The following is an 18,645-nucleotide window of genomic DNA, read 5'->3' as shown; positions in this document are numbered from 1 at the left end:
TCCAGCTCCATTTTTCTTCCTTAAGATTGCTTTGGCTATTCAGGGTCTTTTGTGTCTCCATACAAATTTTAAGACTTTTTGTTCTAGTTTTGTGAAAAATGCCATTGGTAATTTGATACGGGTTGCATTGAATCTGTAGATTGCCTTGGGTAGTATAGTCATTTTGACCATATTGATTCTTCCAATCCAAGAACATGGTATATGTTTCCATCTGTTTGTACCATCTTCAATTTGAAAAAGGAGAAGTTACAACTGACACCACAGAAATGCAAAGGATCATAAGAGACTACTACAAGCAACTGTATGCCAATAAAATGGACAATCTGGATAAAATGGACAAATTCTTAGAAAGGTACAATCTCCCAAGACTGAACCAGGAAGAAATAGAAAATACAAACAGACCAATAGCAAGTACTGAAATTGAAACTGTGATTAAAAAACTCCCAACAAACAAAAGTCCAGGACCAGATGGCTTCACAGGTAAATTCTATCAAACATTTAGAGACGATCTAACACCTATCCTTCTGAAACTGTTCCAAAAAATTGCAGAAATAAATTGAAGAATAAAAACCATATGGTCATCTCAATAGATGCAGAAAAAGCTTTTGACAAAATTCAACACCCATTTATGATAAAAACTCTCCAGAAAGTGGGCATAGAGGGAACATACCTCAACATTATAAAGGCCACATACGACAAACCTACAGCTAACATCATACTCAATGGTGAAAAGCTAAAAACATTTCCTCTAAGATCAGGAACAAGACAAGGATGCCCACTCTCGCCACTTTTATTCCACTTAGTTTTGGAAGTCCTAGCCATGGTAATCAGAGAAAAAAAAGAAATAAAAGGAATCCAAATTGGAAAAGAAGAAGTTAAACTGTCACTGTTTGCAGATGACATGATACTATACACAGAAAATCCTAAAAATGCTACCAGAAAACTACTAGAGCTCATCACTGAATTTGGTAAAGTTGCAGTTTACAAAATTAGTACACAGAAATCTGTTGCATCTCTATACACTAACAATGAAAGATCAGAAAAAAATTCAAGAAACAATCCGATTTACCATTGCATCAGAAAGAATAAAATACCTAGGAATAAACATACCTAAAGAGACAAAGGACCTGTACTCCAAAAACTATAAGACGCTGATGAAAGACATAACTTTCCTTCTGATGCAGAGGCAGGAGCACAAGCTTCAAGGTGAAACACACTAGCTCTGTCATTAACTGGCTGGATGACCCTGGACCAGTCACCTCACCTCCCTTAGCCTCTTCTTCCTCACCTGTAACACAAGGATAACTCTTACTGCATTAGGAAATGCCAGTAAAAGAGTAGGTGAGGGCTTCCCTGGTGGCGCAGTGGTTGAGAATCTGCCTGCCAATGCAGGGGGCACGGGTTCGAGCCCTGGTCTGGGAGGATCCCACACGTGGCAGAGCAGTTCTCCTGGGTTCCCTTACCCTGCCGCTCTCCGCCCAGGTGCCCCTTCCCAGTAAAGTCTCTTGCTTTATCAGCACGTGTGTCTCCTCAGACAATTCATTTCTGAGTGTTAGACAAGAGCCCGCTCTCAGGCCGTGGAAGGGGTCCCCCTTCCTGCAACATTTGCGCAGCCATTCTCTGGCCATATAAGGGGTGCACTAAGAAAACAATGTGTAATGAGAAGGAAAAAGAGGACGGAGAGTCCCTGGAATGATCACAAAGGAGAGGAGACTCCAAATGCAGAAACAGTCATAAAACACACCCAGTTTGTGGCCTTTGAACAATGGCAGCCCCACCTGCCTCTTTTCAGTGCCCGCTGGCCTCTGACTCCCTCCTCAGCCCCATCTCCTGGCCCTGACTTCTTAGATCCGCAGTAGGGGCCTGGGACCTGGGGCCAAACCACAGCACCCAACACTGAGCTGTGGGGGTAGAGGGAGCAGAAAAGGTGAAAGTATTCAACTCACAGGGGACCTGACACCTGTGTACCCATCACCTGGGCAAGGAATGGATTAGTGAAGGGTTGCTGTGCAGGACTCATGGTTCAGGGAGTCTTACTAAGGAGTCTCCTTCCTCAGTGCTGTCCTGCTGAGAGCAAAGGTGGGTGTGGGAGGCATCAGAGCTTTCTCCCAATGTTTCCAACCCATTCTCTACCTGCCCCCACCCCATTGGGTCACATTCCTCTATCCTTAGGTCACTTATTTCTGAGTTGGCTTCCAGGGGAAAAAAAATCTCAGTTGAATTGCTTGAAGACTCACGCACTCAATTCAGTTCAAATGTGTCTGTCATCTCAGTGCTGACCAGACACAGATATCTTTTACAGGCTCTGGAGGAAATTTTGACATGAGCCTTTCACCACACACCTCCTCTGTGAGGACAACTGAGCTACGAACAAGACGAGGAAGGCGCCTCTTGTGTGCTGGGACCTTTATGTTTATACCAATGGCAGCCCCACCTGCCTCTTTTCAGTGCCCGCTGGCCTCTGACTCCCTCCTCAGCCCCATCTCCTGGCCCTGACTTCTTAGATCCGCAGTAGGGGCCTGGGACCTGGGGCCAAACCACAGCACCCAACACTGAGCTGTGGGGGTAGAGGGAGCAGAAAAGGTGAAAGTATTCAACTCACAGGGAACCTGACACCTGTGTACCCATCACCTGGGCAAGGAATGGATTAGTGAAGGGTTGCTGTGCAGGACTCATGGTTCAGGGAGTCTTACTAAGGAGTCTCCTTCCTCAGTGCTGTCCTGCTGAGAGCAAAGGTGGGTGTGGGAGGCATCAGAGCTTTCTCCCAATGTTTCTAACCCATTCTCTACCTGCCCCCACCCCATTGGGTCACATTCCTCTATCCTTAGGTCACTTATTTCTGAGTTGGCTTCCAGGGGAAAAAAAATCTCAGTTGAATTGCTTGAAGACTTACGCACTCAATTCAGTTCAAGTGCGTCTGTCATCTCAGTGCTGACCAGACACAAATATCTTTTACAGGCTCTGGAGGAAATTTTGACATGAGCCGTACACCACACACCTCCTCTGTGAGGACAACTGAGCTACGAACAAGACGAGGAAGGCGCCTCTTGTGTGCTGGGACCTTTATGTTTATACCTCATCTAAGGATCACAATGACCCTTTAAGGTAGGTACTAGTATTATCCACATTTGGCAATGAGAAACCAAAACTCCAAGAAGATCAGTTAACTTGTCCCTTATCCAAGAACTGGTAGAAGTGGAACCAGGATTCAGACTCACATATTTCTGAATCTAAAGCTCATGTTTTCACTCCACACCATCCTACCTACCAGAATTCAAGGAGAGGAAAGATGACTGCTTCTAACAGAAATACTCATAAAAGACTTCAGTGAAGGGACAGGATCTGAAATAGGCCTTAGGATGAAAACTAATTCAGGAGGCTGAGCAGGAAGAGAAGGGTATTATAGGAAGAAGGAAAAGAATTTGAATAAATGCAGACATGGGAATGTAAAATGTGGGTTCAGATCTTACTACATAGACCAAGGGAGCAGACAGGGTCATGCTTTGGGGATTTTTGAATGGCAGCTTAAAAATTTGAACTTTGTCTTAACAGATGATAGGAGTCACTAGAAAGTTTTGAGAAAGTCATAAACATGACAAAAAGCATTTTCAGCAAGATTACTCTGACAGTATTGGGCAAGATGACTCAGGAAAGTGGTTCTCAACTCTGGAAACTCAGTAATTACCTGGAAGCTTCTTATTCTGCTTTTCTTTTCTTAACGTTTCATTTTAACATAATTTTAGACATTCAAAAATGTTTCAAAAATAGTCCGAGTTCCCATATACCCTTCACTCAACTTCCCCAAATATTAGTGCTGTAGGTAAAACCACAGAGATTATCAAAAACAATAAATTATTATTGATATAATCAACAAATCTACAGATTTTATTCAAATTTCATCATCTTTCCCACTAATGGCCCTTTCTCTGAACTAGGATCCAATCTAGGATACCATATCGTATTTAGTTATTTTGTCTCCTAAATCCCCTTTAATCTGGGCCAGTTCCTCAGAATTCCTTATACTTTCCTGACTTTCATATTTTTAAGAGTATGAGCCAGTTATTTTGTAGAATGACCCTCAGTTTGAGATCATCTAATATTTCTCCATGATTAGACTTAGGTTATGCAATTTTGGCAAGAATACCACAGAAGCAGTGCTATGCTGTCTCAGCCCATCATATCAGGCCCATGATATTATCTCATTACTGGTGATGTTACCTTTGAACACTTGGCTAATGTGGCTCAAAACTTTCTAGTGACTCCTATCATCTGTTAAGACAAAGTTCAAATTTTTAAGCTGCCATTCAAAAATCCCCAAAGCATGACCCTGTCTGCTCCCTTGGTCTATGCAGTAAGATCTGAACCCACATTTTACATTCCCATGTCTGCATTTATTCAAATTCTTTTCCTTCTTCCTATAATACCCTTCCCTTCCTGCTCCCTCCACTCTGAAATGACTACTATTTTGCTTGGAAGCTTTTTAAAAGCACCAGTGCCTGGGCCACACTACAGACCAATCAAAAAAGCCTCTCTGAGGATAAGGCACAGGTGTTGCTAGGTTTAGGTGTCCTGCGGGTGATTCTAATTAGCATCCAGGGTTGGAAACCACCAGCTGAGACAAGAAGATTAGAATTCTGGAAATCAGCAAGGAAGCCATTCCTTGGGCCTCTCTTTTTAAAACAACAGCTGGCTCCAGGCACAGATAATCATAACTGGACTTTGGCATGAACCCATGGTAGGGGTAAGTAAAGGCCAAAAATCGCCTGATTGAGAAAGTGATAGGTGAGTAGACTGCTGTCCCATAAAAGAGACGGCAGGATGCTTAGGTAAAGTGTCCAGCCCTCCTGGTCTATTTTCTCTCCAGACCTCAGAGAAACCTTTGCTGCAGTGAAAGCACACACCATATAATTTTACTGTCATGAGCCTGATGTGAGCTCCTAAGCGCCACTGAGGGAGGGAATTATGGATTACGTGATATAAATATATGACCACACATGCAAAGATGAACACTTTCGGGTCCAGTTGAATGAATAATTCACAGAATCTAGGTCAGAGGTACGTGACCTCCCTTAAACGACCTTGCCCTCCCCACCTGGTCTTTTGTCCTTAATCTCTTCTGAAATAAGAGAGTAAGGACTTCGTTAAAAATTTCATGAAATAGGAAAGTGTACACATCTCCTGTCACCAGGATGTTGAAGCAATGATACTGTGCTCTACTTCCTTATTGTTATTTTCTGGGGGTTTCCAGAAAGAGATTTCATCAACCCCTTCCTTGGAGGGGCCATTCAATAACATACAAAGGGAAACACCAACTTACCCAAAATGCAGAGGCTGGAAGGAGCCTGACAAGAGCTAGCCCTAAAGAATTCACAGACTACCAGGACCTGGTGCTGCTAGCACAGGAGGAGCTGCTGCTAGGCAATAGGTGACAAAAGGAAAGGCAGGGAGTACCCTAAAACTCAGCGAATACTAAAACAAGAGTTCATTCATTATCCCTCAATTCTTACACAGCCAGTTATCCCTGAAGCCTCGCTATGGGGTCTCACTGAAAGGGCTGGCAAATAATAAAATGCTAATAGACAGATGAAATAACTTAAAGAAGCCGTGGGCTCAACTAGGTGAGGAATGGCTGGGGAAGGTTTCACAAAAGAGGCAGGATTCAGGTTAGATCATTTGACTGGTTAAGTCTCAGGGAAACAGACACACAGAGAACCAAGTGTCAGGCACCACCGTAGATGCAAGTTTTGAAAAGGATTTCAGAAATGAGAGTAGGTTTGCATATGTTATTTTATTTACTCCACTTAGCCACTGTATGGGGTTATTTCAGAGGAGGAGGCTGGTCCTCAGAAAGGTGAAGTAACTTGCCAAGGTCATCGATGGATCTGGAATTAGAAAGTAGGTATATCTAACTCCAAGCCCATGCCAGTACCACTACCACTGAGAGAGGACTGAACACAGTACGTTTAGGGAACAGGAAGGAACAGGGAAAGCTACAGAGGAAACACAGGGTTAAGGAACAATGGATTTAAGTAAGCTTGCAAGAGTGGGACCACATGTTGTACAGCCATGAAAATGAGACTGAGACATTTGAACTTTATTTTGTGGTAAAAGAAGAGCCACTGAAGGTTTTGAATAAGGGAGTAACCAAAGTGATGCCTCGAGCAAAGATTAAACCAAATGGTGGTAAAAGTGAGAGTTCTGGTTCCCAAGCTACAGAGTTGCCACCACAACAGGAAAGGGGGCCACACGATATAGTGGAGAAGGAAGTGGACTAAGAGTGAGAAACTTGGGTTGAGATGTAGAAAGCCAAGTGCTGAAGTCATGGCTACGTCAGGCAAGGCACCTTCTCTCTCTGGACTTCAGCCTCTCTTCATCCACAAATTGGGGGAAAGGAGAATTAACCTACATGACCTCTAAGGCTTTGCTATTCAGAGTGTGGTCCAATAACCGGCAGCAACGGCATCGTCCGAAAGCTTATTAGAAATGCAGAATCTCAGGCTCCACCAGAAGAATCAAATCTGTATTTGAACAAGATTCTCTGGTGATCTGTCTATAAGCACATTAAAGTTTGAGACACCTCTCTAAAGTGTCTTCCAGTTCTAAAATGCAATGGTTTGAGACTCACCTCAACTCTCTCATTTCGCAGAAAAAAAAAAAGTTTACCTAGTCACTTCCCTTGTGCCCTTTTCCTGATCCTAACTTCATCTCCGATTTGCCCACGTCTGGGTAGTTTTGGGAAATACCTGCACTTAGGTAATGCTGCCACCCTGTGGCCAAAATCTGTACATGCACTTCATCTTACCTGTCTCACCAGTTAAGGAACTGGGCGGGTTGGCTCTTCTTGCCCCAAACATCAGCACTTATTAAACATGACTCATTCCAGAGGCTTCAGGAAACGGGCTCAAAGACGGCGGGAGGCTGGGTGTAAGAGCTGGGTGATATTTATGGGGCTGAGGGGAAGGTTAACAGGGAGTCCTCCCTGGCTCCTCCAGGCAGGAGTGAGTAAAGGTGGTATGACTTTTGTTCCAGCCAAGAGGAGGGAAGAGGCCAGGTGTGGATTTTGTTTGCTCATTCTTACCCTCTCAGTTTCAGATTATTTCTGCCTATGGACATGTTGGAGAGTTGATTGCAGACTTTGCTACTACAAACTTTATAAAGCGTCTGAAGGCGGCAGGCACTGTGCTAGGCAGTGGCGATTGTCCTCGAGTTGGAGGCTCAGTCTGAGCTTGGTCTGATGTAAACCACTGATGTGGCTCCTCCCTGGAAAATTCTAACAATGGTCTCTGTCCTCAGGAAGCTCAAGTTTAGCCAGGGAGATGACACACACTTCATAAAACCTAGAGATATAGTGCTACCAAGTTTCAGAAGTGGCAGCAGTTCACCATGGACTCTGAGTAGCTCAACAGACTCTGGGTTCGGTGGAACTTGGGCTGGGTCTGGAGGCTGGGGTAGAATCTGTGTTGGTGGACAGCAGAGAGGAGGGCAGGGCCGAGCAGGAGCATGCAGCTAATAGAGTGGGGATTTTTGAGGCAGGGGCTGTTAATTGTTCATTTTTACGTTCCTGAACTTATGTAGGGCCTGGCACTTTGTGGGTACTCTGTAAATGTTTGTTGAATTGAATGATATTTTTGTAACCCTTTAACTAGGCCTGCTATGTTAGAAAGCATGTGAAAGTGCAGTCCATTACCAGAAAAGAAAAAAATTTCTTTTCACACACATGGAGCCTGAGGGGGTGCTTTACTTTCCCATCAAGTCGTGCACTAGTAAGGTTTAGTAAGTGCTGATGTTCTGTACCCTTGATGTTTGCTCCAAGTAATGTCGTTACCCACCAGGGATCTTGGCCTCCTTAATCAATGGAAATTGATCAGAGGCCAGACAAGAAATTCAGGCAAGGCGTTATTGGGGCCCCTGCTGCAGCAGAGGGGAGTGAGAACAAACAACAGGTTCCCTTGCTCATTTGTTCCCTGAGTGGGGGTGAGCTTGTTCCTTATGTGGGGTGAGGGTAGGGGTGTGTCCAGGGGTCGGGCTGCAGGGGTAGCTTAGGCGGTTTCCCCGTTCCTTAGGTGGTACTGTGTGCAGGGGGCATTCACAGTACCCTGCTTTTGCTCTGGGCTCTTCAAAAGTGGCAGTTGGGTTTTTTGGTCTCTATCTTTTGTCAAGAATTTGCCCCAACTGCCAGTGCATGCAGTTATTTTTAGTCCCATACAGTTTCTTTGTATTTTGTTGCTCCAGGAGAGGTGTGTCCAGGTGCAAACATTGTAGCACTGCAGCAAAGGGTCCCAGGTCCCAGCCTCAGTATCACCTCCCTCTTTCACTCTGGGCTGTTTCCAGACAAGGTCTGAAACAAGAGCCCCAGCAGCCTGGGCAAACACCTTCCCCGCTGTGGCTCCTGTTCAGGGAGAACTTCCTTGTTAACCTTCCCCTCAGCCCCATAGATATCACCCAGCACTTAAGTCCAGCCTCCCCCCATCTTTGAACCCATTTCCTGAAGCCTCTGGAATTAGTCACACTCAGTAAGTGCTGACGTTGTGTACCCTCGATGTTTGCTCCAAGTAGTATCACCTCCTTTCGCTTTGGGCTGTTTCCAGACAAGGTCTGAAACAAGAGCCCCAGCAGCCTGGGCAAACACCTTCCCCGCTGTGGCTCCTGTTTCTCAAACCCTCTTGGACATGAAGCCTTGAGGGTCTTCCAACAACCCAGTTCCCTCTCCTTTAGGCGGGAGCCACGAGGCCACAGCCACCTGCCTGACCAACAACAAGGAGGCCTGCTTTGACCCACTGCTCCAGGCCAGGGTTCGGGGCAAGAGAGAAGAGCCTCTCCTCCTTGATCCTCTCTGCTTCCCTCCTTATGTGGCCACAGATTTGGAGGAACTTGTAAACAGCGGGGACACGGCAACTTCCCAAACAACCACACTGCTATTGCTGATCCTAGGACGGGAGTGGGGAGGACAGAGGGGGAAACACGCCGCACGATTCTCTCTTTGCCAGCCCTTAGCACTCTCTTTCCTGCCAGATACTCAGCTAGAAAGTGTCACTCACATGTATAAGGAAATTCAAACACGGAAAAAGACTTGGGGAAGAAATCATAGCACACTGGGGGGTAGGGAGGCGGGAGGGAGGAGGGGAGGGGCTGATAACTGCTGCCAGAGTTAACAGTCACCCTCTCATGTTCCTAAGAATATGCTTCACTCCTTCTCTTTGGCCAGTTTTACCTTCCAGATTCCCATAAATCACATGGTCCAGTTACCTAATGAGACCAGCGTCACTTGGCCGTTCTCGCCCTCTAATGGGAACACTGGCCTGGGAGTAAAGCGCAGACCCCCAAGCCACGTACCACGCACGGCCTGAGCCACTCCAAGAACTCGGGACCCTCTCACTGGGAACCTTCCACACACTCTTCAGGCAACGCACAGCAGCACCAACAGTTGACATGAAAGTTCTAATCTCTTCCCTCCTTCTGTTGCTGCCGCTAATGCTGGTGTCCACGGTCCACAGCAGCTCAAATCCAGGTAAAAAAAAGTTTTTTTTTCTCTGTGCTCCGCAATGGGAGACGCCACGACAGTGAGAGGCCCGCGTACCGCAAAAGCAAAAAAAAAAAAAGAGGGGGGAGAAACATGGCAAAACAGAAAAGAACATGACCACACATGCAGTAAAATGTAGCCCCTTTAAGTTACAGGGATTAGGGGCAAGTTAGCCTGCCTCAGTGCCCGTTTCTTCACTTACAAAAAGGAAAGAACTGTACATAAATCCAAAGAGTGTTGTGAAAGTTAAAGAAGCCCGTGTGTATGGAAGTGTCTGCAACTGTAGCTGGCAGGGGAGAAAAAAATAATGGCCCAACAAGATTTGCTGCCTCACCTGCCCCCCAGTCCCTGTTCTAGAGAGTAATGAATGTCGCCAGGGCCAGGCTTGGAGGCAGTGGTGGGAGGGTGTTGAAGGCAACGGTACAACCACAGACAATAAGTCATCCTCGACTGTATTCTTTACAGTGCACCGGACGTGCCCCAACAATTTTTAATGCTATTTCACGGTATGGTGATAAACTAGAAAAATCACACCACCAGGTAGTACCCATGTTTGAAACTGTAGCCACACCAAGCCCTGTTTGAACAGCTCACCTTTGGGAAGCAGACCCTGGGTTAGGGGTTCCGAATCGGCTCCACTTTTCACTACAGCTGAAGTGGCCTAGCCCTTAGCAGAACAGCTGCGCAGAAGAGACCTCCTCCCGAGCTATGTCTGCGCTCGAGGGGAACGTCTCCCCAAGGGCTACTTTGAGGTGAAATGGCTTTGTTATATACTGAGCATCAACTCTGTCCTAAAATCAGGAGTTCTCCCTACTCCACCCCAATTTCCAACGTTCCCTCCCTTATAGAGAGAGCTCTCTGGAAGCTGCTGGGCCCCCCAGGCCTGGGGCCTAGACCGCCATCTGGAAGGGAAGGCTTCTCCACCACTAGGACAGACTCCAAGGCTAGAGTCCTCAGCCTGGATTCCAAGCTCCAGCCACAGCTGCCTTTCCAGTCCACCCCTCCTCGCACTAAGTGCTCCGTGCTCCACTCAACTAGACCTCGGGCTGCTCCCGCGCTGCTCCCGCGCTTTCCCACCAGCTCAGCTTCGCTCACAAAACCCACCCCAAGCCCCCTCCTCCCACAGCCTCCCTTGATTCGTCCCAGGACCACATGTGAGCCCTCCCGCCTGTGAACAAGCTGAACCCTAACTCGACTCTCTGCCCTTTTCATGTTCTGCCTTAAGCTGAGGTGTTGGTGTGCCTCTCCCACCTCCACCCCTGCCCTTCTACACTGTAACCTCCCCTCTGGCGCAATCCGGTATATTGTTTCCACAGCCCTCGCACTACCCCGCACGGTGCTTAGTAAATATTTGCAAAGTGAAAGAATAAATCCTCAGGTTTCTGAGCTCAAAATGTTGCCCTTAGGAGACTTGACACCCGCGTTTCATAGCAGGCCCACTGACATTAGGGCTGGATAATTCCTTGTTGCAAGGAGGGGGAGCTTTGTAACATGTTTAACAACATCTGTGCTTTGTAACCTGTTTAACAACATCCAGGTGGCCTCCACCTGCTAGAAGCCAAGAGCAGCCTCTCCCCTACCACCCTCCCCCGCCCAGTTAATACAGCCAAAAATATCTCCAGACATTGCCAAATGTCCCCTGGAGGGGGAACCACTGCCCAGTGGAGCCAGTGCTCTCTACCAATAATTCTCAAACATGGCGACACGTTTAGACTCACCAGGACATTTAGACTCAGACTTGAATTCAAGCGATCCAAATCCTGGCTCCGTCGCTTACTTTGCAACCCTGGACAAGATGCTTAACATTCTTCAGCTTCACGTTTATCATCTTAAAGTGAATAAAATACCGCTTAGCATGTACAACTGTTGTAACGAGTCAACGATTGATAATGTGAACTTAGTAAGGGTTCAGTCAGTCAGGTGAGTAAAGTAGCTACTAAGGCAAAAAGGCAATGAGTTGGGGAAAGCTCACTGAGCTTCCAGGTGGCACAATTGCAAAGCAGAGGGGATCGGTGGTAGCCGGGCTCAATTCTTTTTTTTTTTTTTTTTTCAAATTGAAGTATCATTGATTTACAATATTGTGTTAGTTTCAGGTGTATAGCAAAGTGATTCAGTTTTGGTTTTTTTTTCAGGTTATTTTTCACCATAGGTTATTACAAGTTATTGAATATAGTTCCCAGTAAATCCTGTTGCTTATCTGTTTTGTACATAGCAGTGTGGATCTGTTAATCCCATACTTCTAATATATCTTTTCCCCACCCTTCCCCTTTGGTAACCATAAGTTTTCTATGTTTGTGAGTCTGTTTCGATTTTGTATATCTATTCATTTGTATTATTTTTTAGTTCCCACATATAAACGATATCATATAATATTTTTCTTTTTCTGACTTATTTCACATAGTATGATATTCTCTAGATCCAACCATGTTGCTGCTGCAAATGGTAGTAGTTCATTCTTTTTATGGCCGAGTAATATTCATTGTGGTTGTATATATCTGTATCTATATATTTCACATCTTCTTAAGCCAATTGTCTTTTGATGGGCACTTGGGTTGCTTCCATGTCTTGGCTATTGTAAATAATGATGCTATGAACATTAGGGTGCATATAATTTTTCATTAGAGTTTTCATCTTTTCCACGTATATGCCCAGGAGTGGGATTGCTGGATCATGTGGTCACTCTATTTTTAGTTTTTTAAGGAACCTCCATACTGTTTTCATAGTGGCTGCACCAATTTACATTCCAACCAACAGTGTAGGAGGGTTCCCTTTTCTCCACACCCTCTCCAGCATCTATTACTTGTAGACTTTTTGATGGTGGCCAGTCTAACTGGTGTGAGGTGATACCTCATTGTCGTTTTGGTTTGCATTTCTCTAATAATTAGCGATGTTGTGCATGTTTCCATGTCCCTGCTGGCCATCTGTATGTCTTCTTTGGAGCAATGTCTATTTAGGTCTTCTGCTCATTTCTGGATTGGAATGTTTGTTTTTTGGATACTGAGTTGTATGAGCTGTTTGTATATTTTGGATATTAACCCCTCGGCAGTCGCATTGTTTGCAAATATTTTCTCCCATTCCACAGATTGCCTTTTTGTTTGTTTATGGTTTCCTTTGCTCTGCAAAAACTTTTAAGTTTGATTAGGTCCCATTTGTTTATTTTTGCTTTTATTTCTTTTGCCTTAGGAGACTGATCTAAGAAAATATTGCTACAATTTATATAAGAGAATGTTTTGCCTGTGTTCTCTTCTAGGAGTTCTATGGCATCATGTCTTATATTAGGTCTTTAAACCACTTTGAGTTTATTTTTGTATATGGTGTGAGAGAGTGGTCTAATTTCACTGATTTACATGTAACTGTCCAGTCTTCCCAACACCACTTGTTGAAGAGACTGTCTGTTCTCAATTGTATACTCTTGCTTCCTTTGTTGTAGATTAATTGACCGTAAGTGTGTGGGTTTATTTCTGGGCTCTCTATTCTGTTCCATTGATCTATGTGTCTGTTTCTGTGCCAATACCACACTGTTTTAATTATCGTAGCTTTGTAGTATTGTCTGAAGTCTGGGAGGGTTATGCCTCCAGCTTTGTTCTTCTTCCTCAGGACAGCTTTGGCAATTCAGGGTCTTCTGTGGTTCCATTTAAATTTTAGGATTATTTGTTCTAGTTCTGTGAAAAATGTCACGGGTATTTTGATAGGGATCACATTAAATCTATAGATTTCTTTGGGTAGTATGGCCATTTTAACAATATTAGTTCTTCCAATCGAAGAGCATGGGATATTTTTCCGTTTCTTTGAATCGTCTTCAATGTCCTTTATCAATGTTTTATAGTTTTCAGCATGTAGATCTTTCACGTCACCTCCTTGGTTAAGTTTATCCCTAGGGTTTTTGTTTTGTTTGTTTGTTTTTGATACGATTTTTTAAAATAAATTTATTTATTTACTTTTGGCTGTGTTGGGTCTTTCTTGCTGTGCACGGGCTTTCTCTAGTTGTGGAGAGTGGAGGCTACTCTTCGTTGCAGTGCACAGTCTTCTCATTGTGGTGGCTTCTCTTGTTGCGGATCACGGGCTCTAGGGCGCGTGGGCTTCAGTAGTTGTGGCACACAGGCTCCGTAGTTGTGGCTCACAGGCTCTAGAGCTCAGGCTCAGTAGTTGTGGCGCACGGGCTTAGTTGCTCTGCGGCATGTGGGATCTTCCAGGACCAGGGATTGAACCCATGTCCCCTGCATTGGCAGGTGGATTCTTAACCACTGTGCCACCAGGGAAGTCCCTAATTCTTTTTTTTTAATTTTTCATTCTTCAGACTTCAAAAATATGGTAAAAATAATCAGAGTTCCAATATATCCTTCATGCAGTTTTTTTCAAATAACATCATACATAACCATAATATGATTATCAAAACCAGAAAATTAGCAATGATACAGTACTATTAACTAATGTATAAATTTTTAGATTTTGCTAATCATCCCATTAGTATTTTTTTTAATTTAATTTAATTTAATTTTTTTATACAGCAGGTTATTAGTTATCTATTTTACACATATTAGTGTATATATGTCAATCCCAATCTCCCAATTCATCCCACTAGTATTCTTTTTCTGATCCAGAATCCAATCCAGGATCCTACACTGAAGAAATATATCATCTCTCCTGGTCTCCTCCAATCTAGGGTACTTTGTCAGCCTTCCTTGTCTTTCATGATCTTGACACTTTTGAAGAGTACTGTCAGTTATTTTATAGAATATCCCTCAACTTGGGCTTATCTGATGTTTCCTCATGACTAAATTCAGATTATGCATTTTTGGCAAGAACGCCACAGAAGTGACGTTTGCCTTCTCAGCACATCAGAGGCCCATGGTAACAATACTCATTTATGGGTGATGTTAAGTTTGAACACTAGTTAAGGCGGTGTTCATAAAGGTACTATATTCTCACTGTAGTTAATAAGTACCTTGTGGAGAGATACTTCGAAACTATGCAAATAGCCTGTTTCTTCTCGTCATACTTTTGCCCATTAATTTTTAAAATCCACTGATGATTCTCGCCTACAACAGGTATTACTATAGTCTTAGCCAAATGGTGATTTTCTATTTCCAACATTCCTTCTAAATGTATTAATTAGCATTCAACTATAAGAAAGAGCTCTTCCGGGGAATTCCCTGGTGGTCCAGTGGTTAGAACTCCGTGCTTTCACTGCCAAGGGCGAGGGTTCAATCCCTGGTTGGGGAAATAGGATCCCTCAAGCTGTGTGGTGCAGCCAAGCGGGAAAAAAAAAAGAAAGAGCTCTTCCTTCTCTCTCATTTATTCAGGTATTCAATTATTTATTTATATAAGTAAATTCTCAGAGATATTTGTGGATTATAATCCATTACTATCCTTATTTATAATGTCGTTCATATTGTCCCAAAACCGGCCACTAAGAACTTCTTCAAGTTGGCTTCTGCATCATTTTGACATATTGGGGTTTTTTTTTAGCAGTTTCTGACTTTCTGACACCACTAGATGTTCCAGGCTCATCTTCTACTTTCCTTCCCTGTCCTTGGAGTCAGCCATTTCTCCTCAGAGCCACGGCTCCTTTCAGGGGAGAATGATATACATAAACCTTGGGCACAAGGTATTGCCCATTGCTACAAGGGCTATTGCATCTAGGCCCTCTGGTGGACAGATGTATGCATACACACACCAATGTACTTTTTTTAGCCCCATTTTATAAATTAGGTAAATGAGGCACAGAAAAGTTAAGCAACTTGTCCAAAGTCACAAAGCTAATATGTAGTAGAACTGGAAAGTCAAAAAAATGATAGATCTGCTGCAACAACTAACAAGTGGAAGTTACTTCTTTACACATGCAAATCAGCACAAAGCAATAAGACAAACATTCCAGCATAGAACTGGGAAAGAACTAGAAGTCTGCAATAATAACCACAATAATAACCATCATGTACTGAACACCTACTTGGGCACCAGGCCCCCAGTAGCTCCTTTATTCCTAACAACACTGCAAGGTGGATACTAATATCCACTCTTTACAAACCAGAGAACCAAAGATCATAGAAGCTAAGTGACTTCTCCCAGACTACAGAGTTAACTGACAGAGGAAGCAGTTGACCCCAGGTCTGCCTGGATATAAAGTCCATGCTTATGATGTATCAATATATTCCAAAACTGATTTTACGTAGAACATAGATTAGTTTTTACTTTAATAGTTACATGCTTATTTTAATGCATGTTAGAAGAAAATCTAAGCATATATCAAACGGATAATCTCACAAAAAATATTGCATAGAATGAAGATGTTATGTAAATTAAATTTATTTAAAGAAAAAAGTATGAAATAAATAATAGTAGAGGTGTATAAGCTATAGCAAAAATCATTAAGGTGGTCCAAAAATGCCTGACGTTTGAGGGACATAATACTATAGTAACGGCTTCGTTTTCAGTTACACCATGACATTAGGTCATGTAGGGCTGCAGAAAGAACAGCAGAGTAGGAGTCTTGGACCTGGATTTTAGGTCCATATGAGTCACCATTACCTTTGTGAACTTGGGCATTTCATTTGCTCTCTCTGGGTCTCAGTTTCCTCACCTGAAAATAAAAGGGACAGTGATTTAGTTAATTAGTACAACTCTTTTAAAAGCAACTTGATAAAGATATCAAGAAACATAAAACTGTTCTTAACTTTTGACCCAGTAATTCCCCTTGGGAAGTCTTCCCCGAGACAGAAATTCAACATTTAGAAAACAGTTACAAAGAAATTTATCAATATCCAAAAACAAAACAATCTAAATATTCAACAATGAGAGAACAATTAAGTAATCTGGGGACTTCCCTGGTGGTCCAGCAGTTAAGACTCTAAGCTCCCAATGCAGGGGGCCTGGGTTTGATCCCTGGTCAGGGAACTAGATCTTGCATGTTGCAACTAAGAGCTCGCACACCACAAGGAAGATCCCATGTGCCGCAACTAAAACCTGGCGCGGCCAAACAAATAAATAAAATTTTTTTTTAAAAAAGTAATCTGAAGTATGTATACTTGGTAGTGTTATGTAGTCATTCAAAGTGTCTGTTATAAATGTTGTAAGACAACACAGGAATAAGCTTATAAAGTGAACAGAAAGAAATTCGTTCACATACTGTGGTTATCACTGTATTTAAAAAATCGTATTCACACTAAAATTCCAACATTTGGTAAGAGTAAAGTTTATTTTGGACTTCACAAATTTTCTCTAATATAGTTATGTCCCATTAAAAATGAATATATATGGAATCTGCAAAAAAAATGGTACTCATGAACCTAGTGGCAGGGCAGGAATAAAGAGGTAGACATAGAGAACGGACTTAGGACATGGGGTGGGGAGGGGGAAGCTGGGGTGAAGTGAGAGTAGCATCGACATATACACACTACCGCATGTAAAATTGCTGGTGGGAGCACAGGGAGATCAGCTCAGTGATTTGCGACAACCTAGAGGGGTGAGATAGGGAGAGTGGGAGGGAGGCTCAAGAGGGAGGGGACGTGGGGATATATGTATGCATATGGCTGATTCATTTTGTTGCACAACAGAAACTAACACAGTACTGTGAAGCAATTATACTCCAATAAAGATCAATTTTTTTAAAAATGAAGAAGAAAAACTCATCAGTGAAGGCGTTCCAAGATACCTCATCTCCAAGATACCTTCTGGCTCCAATATTCTGTGGCTTTTCTCTGGAACCAGAAGTAGAGGTCAGGCAAGAGTAAAATATTAGAAAAGTTTAGACAGCAGGGGCCATGCTTGTTGAAATTAACACCACTCAAAACAGCACATGACAATATTTGGAAACCAGCATGTAGGGAAATAATGCAACACCCTCCATCTGTGTGACAGAAAGGGCACGAGTCTGGGAAATAGAGCTGGATTGAACCAGATGCTGCTCTAAGGGCCCTCTCTGGACAACCTGTCCATCCACTTATCAAACAAACATTTTCCACGTGTCTACCATGTGTCAGGAGCCCTGTAGCTGAATGACTACTGAGCCACTGGTTCAGACTCTAGTGAGGGAGAAAGATTTTCAGTTTGCTAGGACCGCCATAACAAAATACCACAGGCTAGGAGACTTAAAGAACAACAACTTATTTTATCACAATTCTGAAGGCTAGAGAGTTCAAGATAAAGTGTCAGCAACTTTGGTTTCTTCTGAGGGCTCTCTCCTTGCCTTACAGATGGCCATCTCCTTGCTATTTCCTCACCTGGTCATTCCTCTGTGCATGTACATGCCTCGTGTCTGTTTGTGTGCCCAAATCTCTTCTCCTTATAAGGACTCCAGTCAGATTGGATTAGAACCCAACCATCAGGGCCTCATTTTAACTTAATCATCTCTTTAAAGGCCCTATCCTCAAATACAGTCATTCTGAGTTATTAAGGGTTAGGGCTTCAATGAGTTTTAGGGGGACACAGTTCAGTCCACAACACATTTCAAACAACAAACTGTAAGTGTAATTGTGCAGTGATACAGCTGCATTCAAATGTGATGGGGAACCATGTGAAGGCATAATTAAGTCTGACAGGAAATATGAGCAACCCCTGTACAGAGGAAGCATCATCTGGGCCCATTTCTAGTCCCAGAATCTCTATAAAACGTCATACTTGATTGTCATAAAAATATTTTAGGTATCATAAAATGCGAATAAGATAGCATCAGGTGATAAGACCTGAATGGAGGCCAAAACTGAATGGATTTGTTCCAGAGGAACAAAGGTAAATACCATCCTCTTATAGTTGAATTGGGATTATGGATTCAAATACAACCCAACGTGGAGGTCAGGTGAAGTTCCTGACTGGTTAATGGAATAGTCTACTCCTTGCTCTCATTCCTTAAGTCTTGAGGATTTTAATGGGGGGAGGATGTAAGGTCTTGATTAACCCCTACCTTTTGTGCTTTTTTCCATCCAGAAGCCATTCTTTCTCGACCTACTTCCAAGTAAGCTTTTCTCTAAGCCAGATTTTAAACTTCAATTCCTTATCCATTTAAAATACTCCTCTCTGCTGTGCTTATACCCTGAGAAAACCATAATTCAAAAAGAGTCATGTACCGGGGCTTCCCTGGTGGCGCAGTGGTTGCGCGTCCGCCTGCCGATGCAGGGGAACCGGGTTCG

General features: G+C 43.4%; 1 long non-coding RNA gene across 5 annotated transcripts in view; it reads right to left on the bottom strand.

The window, feature by feature from the left end:
• LOC114483996 (uncharacterized) overlaps positions 1-18,645 on the bottom strand; it is a 67,316-nt gene that overhangs the window by 16,319 nt on the left and 32,352 nt on the right. For 3 of the 5 annotated variants that reach the window (XR_003676413.2, XR_003676415.2, XR_003676414.2), the window contains exon 3: positions 16,049-16,100. This is a non-coding gene — a long non-coding RNA (uncharacterized lncRNA). Of the gene's footprint in view, positions 1-15,860; positions 16,101-18,645 lie in introns of those variants that run through there. The other 2 variants (XR_003676411.2, XR_003676412.2) reach the window with 1 other exon arrangement.

Source organism: Physeter macrocephalus, chromosome 17, assembly GCF_002837175.3.
Source record: "Physeter macrocephalus isolate SW-GA chromosome 17, ASM283717v5, whole genome shotgun sequence".
NCBI classification, from domain to species: Eukaryota; Metazoa; Chordata; class Mammalia; order Artiodactyla; family Physeteridae; genus Physeter; species Physeter macrocephalus.
This window is presented reverse-complemented; position numbering and strand designations above follow the sequence as displayed.